This window comes from Macrotis lagotis, chromosome 1 (assembly GCF_037893015.1).
Source record: "Macrotis lagotis isolate mMagLag1 chromosome 1, bilby.v1.9.chrom.fasta, whole genome shotgun sequence".
In the NCBI taxonomy this organism is placed as follows: domain Eukaryota; kingdom Metazoa; phylum Chordata; class Mammalia; order Peramelemorphia; family Peramelidae; genus Macrotis; species Macrotis lagotis.
This window is the reverse complement of record NC_133658.1, coordinates 87487731-87498107: the sequence shown is the minus strand read 5'-3', so window position 1 is coordinate 87498107 and position 10377 is coordinate 87487731. Positions and strand designations below refer to the sequence as shown.

Genomic DNA, 10377 nt, shown 5'->3' with positions numbered 1-10377 from the left:
ATTTTATGAGGATTCCATTGACAAGATACCATTGGTGACAGATTTATGTGGAGGGATGGGATGATGAAAGACAGAGTGAGGAGTCAAAATATTTTAAAAACAAGTTGCATAGGGGGCGGCTAGGTGGCGTAGTGGATAAAGTACCGGCCTGGAGTCAGGAGTACCTGGGTTCAAATCGTTCTCAGACATTTAATAATTACCTAGTTGTGTGGCCTTGGGCTAAGCCACTTAACCCCGTTTGCCTTGCAAAAAAACCAAAAAAAAATGAGTGCATAGATGTAAGGCAATCAACAAGCCTTTACTAGCACAAAAGATCCTTTATCTAGGCACCATGCTAAGCTTTGGGGTCACTAGAAAGGCAAAAAAGTCCCTGTTCTCAAGGAGTTCACATTTTATTGGAGAAGAAAATGTGGGAAAAACTATGTCCATAAAAGATATAAACAGTGTAAATGGAAGGAAGGTATGAGCAGTGATGAAAACCGCTCCACAATATATGACTCAAGAAAGCTAGAGAATGAAGGTGAGAGGGAAGAAGGGGCAAAAGTTTGTGCAATGAATGTCATAGAGAAATTATGAAGATGGTGTGTGGTGTGTGTGTGTGTGTGTGTGTGTGTGTGTGTGTGTGTGTTTGTGTGTGGGTATGACAGCAAGAAAGCCAATGTAGTCAAATATAAGGAGACAGGAAAGGGAGGAAGGGGCCAGGTTGTAAAGGATCTTTATTTATGTTTTTTAGGTTTTTGCAGGGCAATGGGGTTAAGTGGCTTGCCCAAGGCCACACAGCTAGGTAATTATTAAGTGTCTGAGACAGGATTTGAACTCCAAGGCCGGTGCTTTATCCACTACGCCACCTAGCCACCCATGAAGGATCTTTAAAAAGGAAGGATTTTACATTTCATTCTGGTTACCTCTCATAATATTTGAATCTTAACATTTTTTTTCACCTTTAGGAATTCCCTATTATGATGTAAATAATGGGGACAGAGGATGTCATGAGTTTAATGCTTACCAGTTAATAACACTTTTCTAGAACAAGAGAATTGAGAACAAGAATGGGATACACAGATATGGATGGATGGGAAGATGGATGGATGGATGGATGGTTTGATGGGTAGATGGATGGATAGAAAGATGGATGGATGGATGGATGAATGGATGGATGAATGGATGGATGGATGGATGGATGGGTGGATGGATGGATGGATGAATATGAACATAGCAAGAATTTGAAGAAGAAGAAGAAAAGGACAGATGAGAAGAAAGAAATTGAGAAGGTTCCAAAGACAAATCTTGCCTAGTGAGAATTTTGTTTGGAGTTGGCCCTAAAATCTGTCTCCAGTCTATAACTCTTCCCAGAGAATAGGTAAGAAGAGCAAGGGACTTGGGTAGGCTTTGGAAGTCATATTGTTAACTTTTTAAGGGCAGAAACTTTTTTATATATTTTTATGCTTTCCATGTAATTTAGTAGAGAGATGAACATAACAATCTTAAAAATATTTGTTGAAGCTTTAATTTTTCCCTTACACATCCTGATTTCACACACACACACACACACACACACACACACACACACACACACACACACACACATTCCTATAAGCCTATCTATAATAACAGTTAAAAACTAATCAACATATAGACTACATGGAGAACATTTATAATATTTTGAACCTGTTGTTTTCCACCTTTCTATTCAGGGAAGGGAAGTCTGTTTCATCATCTGACCTCCAGAGTCAGTATTGGTCATTGACTTTTTGTAGATTCGTAATTGAAGAAAGCCCTAAAACAGGACCATCACCAGTCAGAAGATTAAAGACCAGAAACTTTTACTGGTGAACTGTCTGGACCTTCTAACAATATTTCTCTCTAAAATAATTTAAGCCCTCTGCAAAACTTTTCCAGGTTCCCTCCTGGCAAAAGAGCTTCAGCCCTCCTTTCTTTTAACAATTGACAGACTTTTGGGGGTTATACTTGGTAAAAAAAGTTTCATTTAAGAGTTTGCTGGGAAGTAGTTGCTTTGTAAAAGCAATAATAAACTGCATCATTTAAAAAAAACTCTTGAAGCACCCTGATCAAGGGAGAAGAAAATCTATCTCCTTCTCCTTTGCTGAGGTGGGAGATGTAGAACATGTCATAAAATCATCAGACTTCTTTGATGTTAGTTTTATAAAATTGCCTTTTTCTCCTTTAAAGAAAATCTCCAGAAATTTCATTGTCCCCCAGACCATCCTCTTTCCAGTCCAGCCCCCAAAGTCACCACTAAAAGGGAACACTCCTGGAGAAGGATCCAACACTCCTGTCCTTACCAATACCAACCAATGACCAATCCCTAGTGATAGTCATTTAAGCCTGAGAGACCCAGGAGTAACAGTACCACTCCACTTCCCCAGCACTGCCCCTGCCTTTTGCCTTTATTTGTATGTTTGCCACAGAGTAGATAATAGATGCTTATTGACTATCAGCCTCTCCCTATCTCTAATCATGTCCAGGGGAATTACCTTTATGGAGGTTGTAACCACCAAAAGTTTTGGCCTTACCAGATGATTAAATACCAGAAGTAGATGTGGTTTTGTCGATGGAAATGACATTGAAGATGAACTACTAAATGGTTTGTCAACTGCACTCTAAGGCCCATGAGACCTTTGCCTCTGCCCTGCAAGCTGAAGTCATGACTATTGATTGGGGGACTTTTTTGGAAATTCAGTCCAGAAAAATCTTGTATAATATGGGTCATTGTCATCTGGCACAGTGTACAAGGACAAACCATGTACATCTTTAAGTCATATAGAAATTATCAACAACAGTCTTATCTTTCTGCTCATACATTGATAGGAGGGAAAAGAGCATTGGTTCTGTGAAGGAGACCTAGAAATGAATCCTTGTCCTGCTCTTTACTAGCTCTTTATCAAGGATATGAGGCAACTAGCTGATACAGGCCATCTTGTAAAGAAGATGAGAGTTCAAATCCTGATTCAGGCACTTACTACCTTGGTAACAGTTGTCTGGGGTCCCTCCTGTCTCTACAGGTCTTTCAAACAAGGGTTGAATGAGTGATCTCAGATGAGATAAATTATAGAGGAAATCTTGACCTGCTTTGACTTATACTGTATGGCCTATGAGATCACAAAACCAGTAAATTTTGCTAATTATCAGCCCATTGTCAAGGCCTTTCTAATTTAGCAAGGTCAGAGATTGAACTCCACAGTTATAGCCTTCAAGAATCCAGAATTTTCCCTATGCTTTAAGGAGATATTGGGGGGGATGGCTAGGTGGCATAGTGGATAAAGCACCGGCCTTGGAGTCAGGAGTACCTGGGTTCAAATCCAGTCTCAGACACTTAATAATTATCTAGCTATGTGGCCTTGGGCAAGCCACTTAACCCCATTTGCCCTACAAAAAAAAAAACCTAAGGAGATATTGGAACAGTAATTTATTGCCCAATACTGAAATATATGTTACTGTCCAATGACCAGGCTAAATTCAAAGGGACTCATCATCTGGTTAGCCAGAACATAATGAACTTTTCAACCACAGCAATCCTCAAAGGCTACCTACTAATTTATAAAGAAATTGTGAGTTGCACAAGTTGAAGAGAGTACCCAAAACAATGAAGTTATGAATCCTTAAAGTACTAAAGTGGTAGCAGTTGACTGGGACCTTTCTGTTCCTAGAGATGCTTCAAGTAAAGGCTGAATGACTGACCTCTGATCAGATATGTTGTAAAAAGTTATATAGAGGAAATCTTGGCCATCTAGGACTTGGCCTATATGGTCTATGAGATCCCTTCCACATCTGAGATTCTTTTGGATTCTATGAGTTCCTGAAATAAAAAGTTTAGACCAAATGAGGCTTTACTAATTATCATTAGTAAATTGTTGAAGTTAAAGAACACATCCCTCTTTTATATAATTTATAATAACTAAGTTTGTTTTGGGGGAGGGTATAGAAAATACTTTGTAAAGGGGACTCTTTGGGTGGTTTTTAGAAGTGTCTGCTGTAGAAAAAAACAAAATGCATAAAATAAAAAGACAAAAATTCAGTTTATTGATTTTTTGACAGATATCATTTATCTAAGTTACCTATGACTAATATCTGAGATCATTGAGAAATGACAGCACAAGATAAATATCCAAGTTGTTTAGGACATAGATGTTTTAAATTTGGGAATGAGAAAATAGTTAAAACGAAAAGTTAAAGTACAAATATATATATATATATGAATATATATATATATTTTATAGTTATTCAACAACTTGGAAAACTAAAAGATTACACATATTGTCAAATTGGATTCTACATAGCAGGGACTCCATTTGAATATTTAATAGGTGAAGCCCAGACTGTGCAGTGTTTGGCCTTGCCAGTAATGAGAAATACTCTCAAAAGGTGATGGGTGGGGCAGCTAGGTGGCACAGTGGATAGAGCACTGGTCCTGGAGTCAGGAGGACCTGAGTTCAAATCCAATCTCATACACTTAATTACCTAGCTGTATGACCTTGGGCAAATCACTTAATGCCATTACCTTGCAAAAACAAAAACAAAAAAAGGTGATGGGTTGATTGTTGTAGGTAAATGAACAGAGGATTATGAGTCATAATAGTTGAGTTCAAACCCTCATTCTACCACTTACTATTTGTGTCCTTTCCTTGAACAAATTGTTTACTACTCTCAGCTTCAGTTTCCTTAAAGAATATGTAGTTGATGTAAGTTGCAGCACCTTACTAAGAAATGTGCCACAATCGTGTAAAAGAAATCCTTAGAGAGGTTCATGATCAAAAAAGGAGATGGGGAAAACTCAATTAGTTAATAGGGTCTAATTTGTTGTTGCTGTTAAGTCATGGCTGATTTTCTGTGACCCCCATTTGGGGTTTTCTTCTCAAAGATGCTAAAGGGGGCCACTAGGTGGTGCAGTGGATAGAGCACTAGCCCTGGAGTCAGGAGTACCTGAGTTCAAATCTGACCTCAGACACTAAATAATTACCTAGTTGTGTGGCCTTGGGCAAGCCATTTAACCCCATTTGCCTTGCAAAAACCTAAAAGAAAAAGATGCTAGTCATTTGCCATTTCCTTCTCTAGTTCATTTTACAGATGAGGAAACTGAGGCAAAGTTGAGAAAACCAAGGCAAACAAGGTGAAGTAACTTGTCTAGGGTCCCTCAGCTAGTAAATGTATGAGACTAGATTTGGACTCACATTGTCCTGAGCATAGACCTAGTACTTTATCCACTGTCGCCTAACTACCCTCATTAGCCTTTAAACACTTTTGCTCATTTTCCATTTAACTAGAAAAGGTTCAAGCTTTAGGACAATCTTCAACTTCAGTAAAAAAGAGTGGAGACTAAGAATTCTGAAAATCTCTTAGGACTCATATTAGGATTAGAAATAAAACAATCCACTTCTCTTATTTTATACTTGAGGAGACAGAGACCCAGAGGGGCATGAGCTTTGCCCAAAGTCCCATGGGTAGCAAATAACAGAGCTGGGATATGAAGACAGAACTTCTAACCCTCTAGTCTTTAACTAAAGGCCCTCTATGGCAATCCCTTATTTTATAGATGAGGAAATTGAGGTCCAAGACAATAAATTAACTTGCCCAGTGTTATACAGTAGGTAGGCTAGGTGATGCCACCAGGTCTGGCATCAGGAAAACTCATCTTCCTGAATTTAATTCTAGCCTCAAACACTGACTGGTCCGGTGACCCTGGGCAAGTCACTTCACCCTGTTGGCCTCAATTTCCTCATCTGTAAAATGAGCTAGAGAAGAAAATGCCAAATTATTCCAGTATCTTGGTTAAGAAAATTCCATGAAGAGAAAGACACCACCAACAACCACCACTCTGACTCCAGTCAGTGTTCTTTCTTTCATCTGTACCAATCACATTGCCTTCAAATACTGGCCATTTCAGTCTTCTCCTACTATTACTGTTTTAAAGGAAATTAATTTTAAATCTCCTATTACTGTCTACTTCTTAATCCTATTTTCCTTGATTCATCAGATTCTAAAAGTGACTTACAAATTAAAAAATCAAGTTTTGTCCTCTAAGATATCCAAATCCTTCCAAAGCAATTAGTTGTTAGGTGCTTAAGTATAGCATTCACTGTCATTCTGTAAATACTGCAGGGGTCAGGGAAGAAGGTAAGTTGTTCAGGGGTTACCTTTAACATGTTCCCTATTAGGTGATCAAGAAAGGATTACTGATTTCTTAATTTAAAAAAAATATCAAAAAATAACGCCGATGGATGAGCCAAACAAAAGTGATTCCAATCCAGGAGACTCAAGTTTGGGCATCAGCTCTAGCACTTTAGTTGTGAATTTAGTTCATTTCCTTCATTTATAAAATAAGCATTATTCATTACCTGGCTCACAAGGTTTTGTGACTGTGTTCTGTAACTTGTAAAGTTATTTTTTATATAACTTATAGAGTTATATTTTATCCTAGAATAATGATTTTACTTGGATCTGTGGTTTCATGGATGTGGGTGCTTTCTCCAACCATGCAGATCAGAAATCATACATATCTTCTCATCTTGACTCTTGCCCATGTCTTCCCACAAATCCTCAGTTCATGGAATTGTTTTACATATTGCTACAATTTTATCGTAAGACATCAGCCTCCAGAAAGAGAAACAACTAAGCTAGGTTCCTAATTTTAGTTAATAATCCATCCCTGGAAGTGATCCCATATATTCAAAATTGCATTTGAAGTTATGCTTAGGAAATATGCAGTGCATAGTCAAATAATGAGATCCCTTTAGGGTGATGCTTCTTTCTGGACCTTTCTAGAGAGAAATTTTGATACTAGTGATGTGAGAGTTTAATACTCCCTCCCTAGTGGACAGCTTGGGAAAACGGTGGGAGGGGGAGGTGTGGAATGGGGAAGGGTTAAAGAAACAAGAAACCAAGGCTATTCATTAAGCCCCTTCTGTGTGCTAGATAATTCTAAGAGGGTAGTATTACCTTCAGCAGCCTCAAAACATTTTCCTTTTATTCATTTTAGAGTAGTTAAATATTAGGTCTCATTTAAAATTGAGAAAGATTGGTGATTTTCCTCTTTTCAAGTACTGTTGGATTTCTGGTTTGCTTAGTTATCACTAACTGCATCAACAAGGTTTAAGGATTATTTAACCACAGAAAATCTGTAGGTACCAATAAAATAACCAGAGACATCAAAAGGAAACAAATGATTTTCTCTTCAGTGAAGCTGTGGTTGGCAAAAGAACCACAATAATATGTTCCCTTTTTTGCACTTCCCATTCATTTAGAGAATATCCATGATTTTATCTCTGTGGGAAACTCCTGATGTGGAAATCCCATTGCAGGACAATATTGCAAAACAGTAACAAAAGCAAAGAGAATCTTGAGGCTTTTGTCCATGACTTGTACCTTGACCACACAACTAGTTTACATCAAAGTCCAGAACTTAAACTCTCCAGTTCCCAGTTATAATGGTCAACATAAAAGTTCATTTTTTTATATTATAGCCCAGATGATGATATAAAAATGAGCTACTAGATACTTATAAATGTTTACTGTTAGTTGATGCATGTAAATTCAAATATCAAAATTCCAATACTCTTTATGTGATACTTCTTTTTCATGAATGAGGGAATATGTTTCATGTAATTGTCTTTACCTGCTCCCAAAATGTGTTTTGAATTGGCATTCTTTAAGTAAACTCTTTACATCCCTTCATCCAATTTCTTCCCAATAACAAATAGCTTTGATCTGATGGTTCTCTAGTTACATAAAATCCTTAAACTGCTTCTCTAAGTGAGGGTTTTCTTCCACTTATGGTCTCTTCAACCATCAATTTCATTTCTCCTTCCTTAATCAGATGCAAATCTAAAGTAGGTTTCTAAATTTCTGCATTATATGGAAATTTCATTCAGACAATAATACAAGATGGCATGGATATAGATTATATTTGGTTTGCTATCACACCACAGTAGTGAGGTTTTCTTTATGGTCTTCTTGCCCCTTTGACCCTGCTCCAATTTGTAATCATGGGTATATGTAGAAAGCTCCATCCCTAAATATGCAATTAAAATAACAGAAGATAAAAGGAAAATATTGCAGCATTTTAACAAAAAATAATAGGAATAATGATTTTACACATTCTTGGATCTGTGGTCTCATTGATATGGGCTCTTTCTCCAACTATGGAGATCAGAAATCATACATATCCTCTCATCCTGTTTGACTCTTGCCCATGTCTTCCCACAAATTCTCAGTTCATGAAATTGTTTTACATATTGCTACAATTTAATTAGAAATCTGACCCTTCAAGGCTCCCTGATGTATCAGTTGATGCATTTTGAATTTAAATCAGTAAACAGTCCAATATACACCTGGTTTTTCTTTTATGTAAATGAAAAATAAATCCCTCTTTTTTTTTAAATCATTCAAAGCACATAAAAAGCATATTCACTTACCCCTACAATAGTTGCTATGATTAAATTCTTCTCAGGATCAGAGCTCATATGAGTGAAAAATTAATATAAAAACAAAAAGAGCAGCAGTAGAGAGCTAGCTTGTTTGACTTACCCTGGAATGAGACTGTCACATACTACTCAGTGACTTTAAATGCAGGGATAACTAATGTCTCTTCTCATTATATAATCTCTAGGTCAAATCCTAGCATCAACTGATTGTAAAACTGAACTATTTTGGATTTCATAGAATAAAAAGAGACCTATGAAAAAGTTAATGACTTGGATCTATTTTTTAAATGGAAAACTTTGTATTTTGAAATCATTTAATAGCATTAAAAAGTTAGTACTCTTAAAAAGTAAACTTTGAAAATATGTTTTCTTCCTCAAGTGCTCTTGTATAAATCAGTTACTTTGGTATAGTGCTATTTTCAGGGAAAAGTCCATTTGAAAAGGTGACATTGAAAAGCAAAATACTAAAAATTATGAAATTTGTTTCAATGTAATTATTTACCTAAAAATCATTATTTTTAAAATTTTGATACTATTCTTTATGTCCTTATATCTCTTGGAAATTTTTTTTTTAGGTTTTTGCAAGGCAAATGGGGCTAAGTGGCTTGCCCAAGGCCACACAGCTAGGCAATCACTATGTGTCTGAGATCGGACTTGAACCCAGGCACTCCTGACTCCAGGGCTGGTGCTCTATCCATTATGCCACCCAGCCGCCCCCTCTTGGAAATTTTTAATAATTTCTTTTAGTTGTCCTGACTTTATTCCCTTGGAGTGCCTACCACAATGATAATATGTAATATCAATATCCATAGTGTAGAATAGTGAAAATTAGTCCTAGATATGAACCCTGAAAAATTCTGGCTTTGCTACCCACTCAGTGACTTTGGGCAAGCAATTTCAACTCTCTGGGTCCAAGTTTCCCATATTTGTAAAAAAAAGGAGAAAGGGGAAAAGGGTCCACAAGATAATTTCCCAGATCAATTTCTTTACAAAGACTGTGATTCTATTAATGCCTAATAATGTGCTTAATATCCCAGAGGAAATAAGATTTAACTGATAATGATACTGTAACCACTTATATTTTCTTCCAAAGAGATTCTAAACACTGCTAAGTTTTCATAAAGATTACTTTACCAATTAAGAACTATTCCCTAAGTGACATGTGGACAAAATGTTTGAATAAATTTTGAAGGAAAAGGAATGGTCTATCAACAACTATCTGAAAAACTATTCAAAGGCACTAGTAAGCAGATATTTAAAACAGCTCTGAGGGATCTATCCACATCCATCAAAGACAGAAAAAAACTTAATGTTAGCAGGCCCGTGAAATGACAGGCACCCTAATTCACTGCCAGTCCAGCCATTTTGGAAAATAATAAAATAATGCAGAATTCTGCAAGAAATAGTTGGATCCAGAAATTTAATTATCTAATTGAATTTATAACTCAAGAAGATAATTGACAAGAGAAAAAGATGTGTTTGTGTGTATACACAATAAATATATATGCAAATATATACAAATAAATGTATATATTCATAATAATGCTATTTAAATAGGAAAAAACTATGTGCATGGTAAAATATCATATGAGTAAAGGGGTCAGAACCATAAGGAGCCAGAACTTATGCTCAAACACCCTTGTGACTTACAAATAAATGAAATTATTATTATTATATGGTAATGATAAATATGAAGAATTTGGAGAAATTTGGGGAGACATACATTAATATCACCTTAAAGAACCAAGTTCATAAAATTCTTAAACTCTAATCATTTTCACCTTCCCTTGACATCAGTTAAGGGATAATCATAACCTTGATCTAACAAGCACCCATGGCTACTCTATTTCCAGAATTCAGAACACTGAAATTATTCTTCTTCTCAGTCATAGTTATCTATATTTTCTATTTTGACCTCTCTTCCACTATGTTTAAACCC

General features: G+C 36.4%; 1 protein-coding gene across 1 annotated transcript in view; it reads left to right on the top strand.

Annotated features, from left to right (window-relative positions):
* Nucleotides 1–1046: 1046 nt before the first annotated feature.
* DHX57 (DExH-box helicase 57) overlaps nt 1047–10377 on the top strand; it is a 79848-nt gene continuing 70517 nt past the window's right edge. The window contains exon 1 of the mRNA XM_074204119.1: nt 1047–1360. The gene's annotated coding sequence lies outside the window, so the exon portion shown is untranslated. The remainder of the gene's footprint in view (nt 1361–10377) is intronic.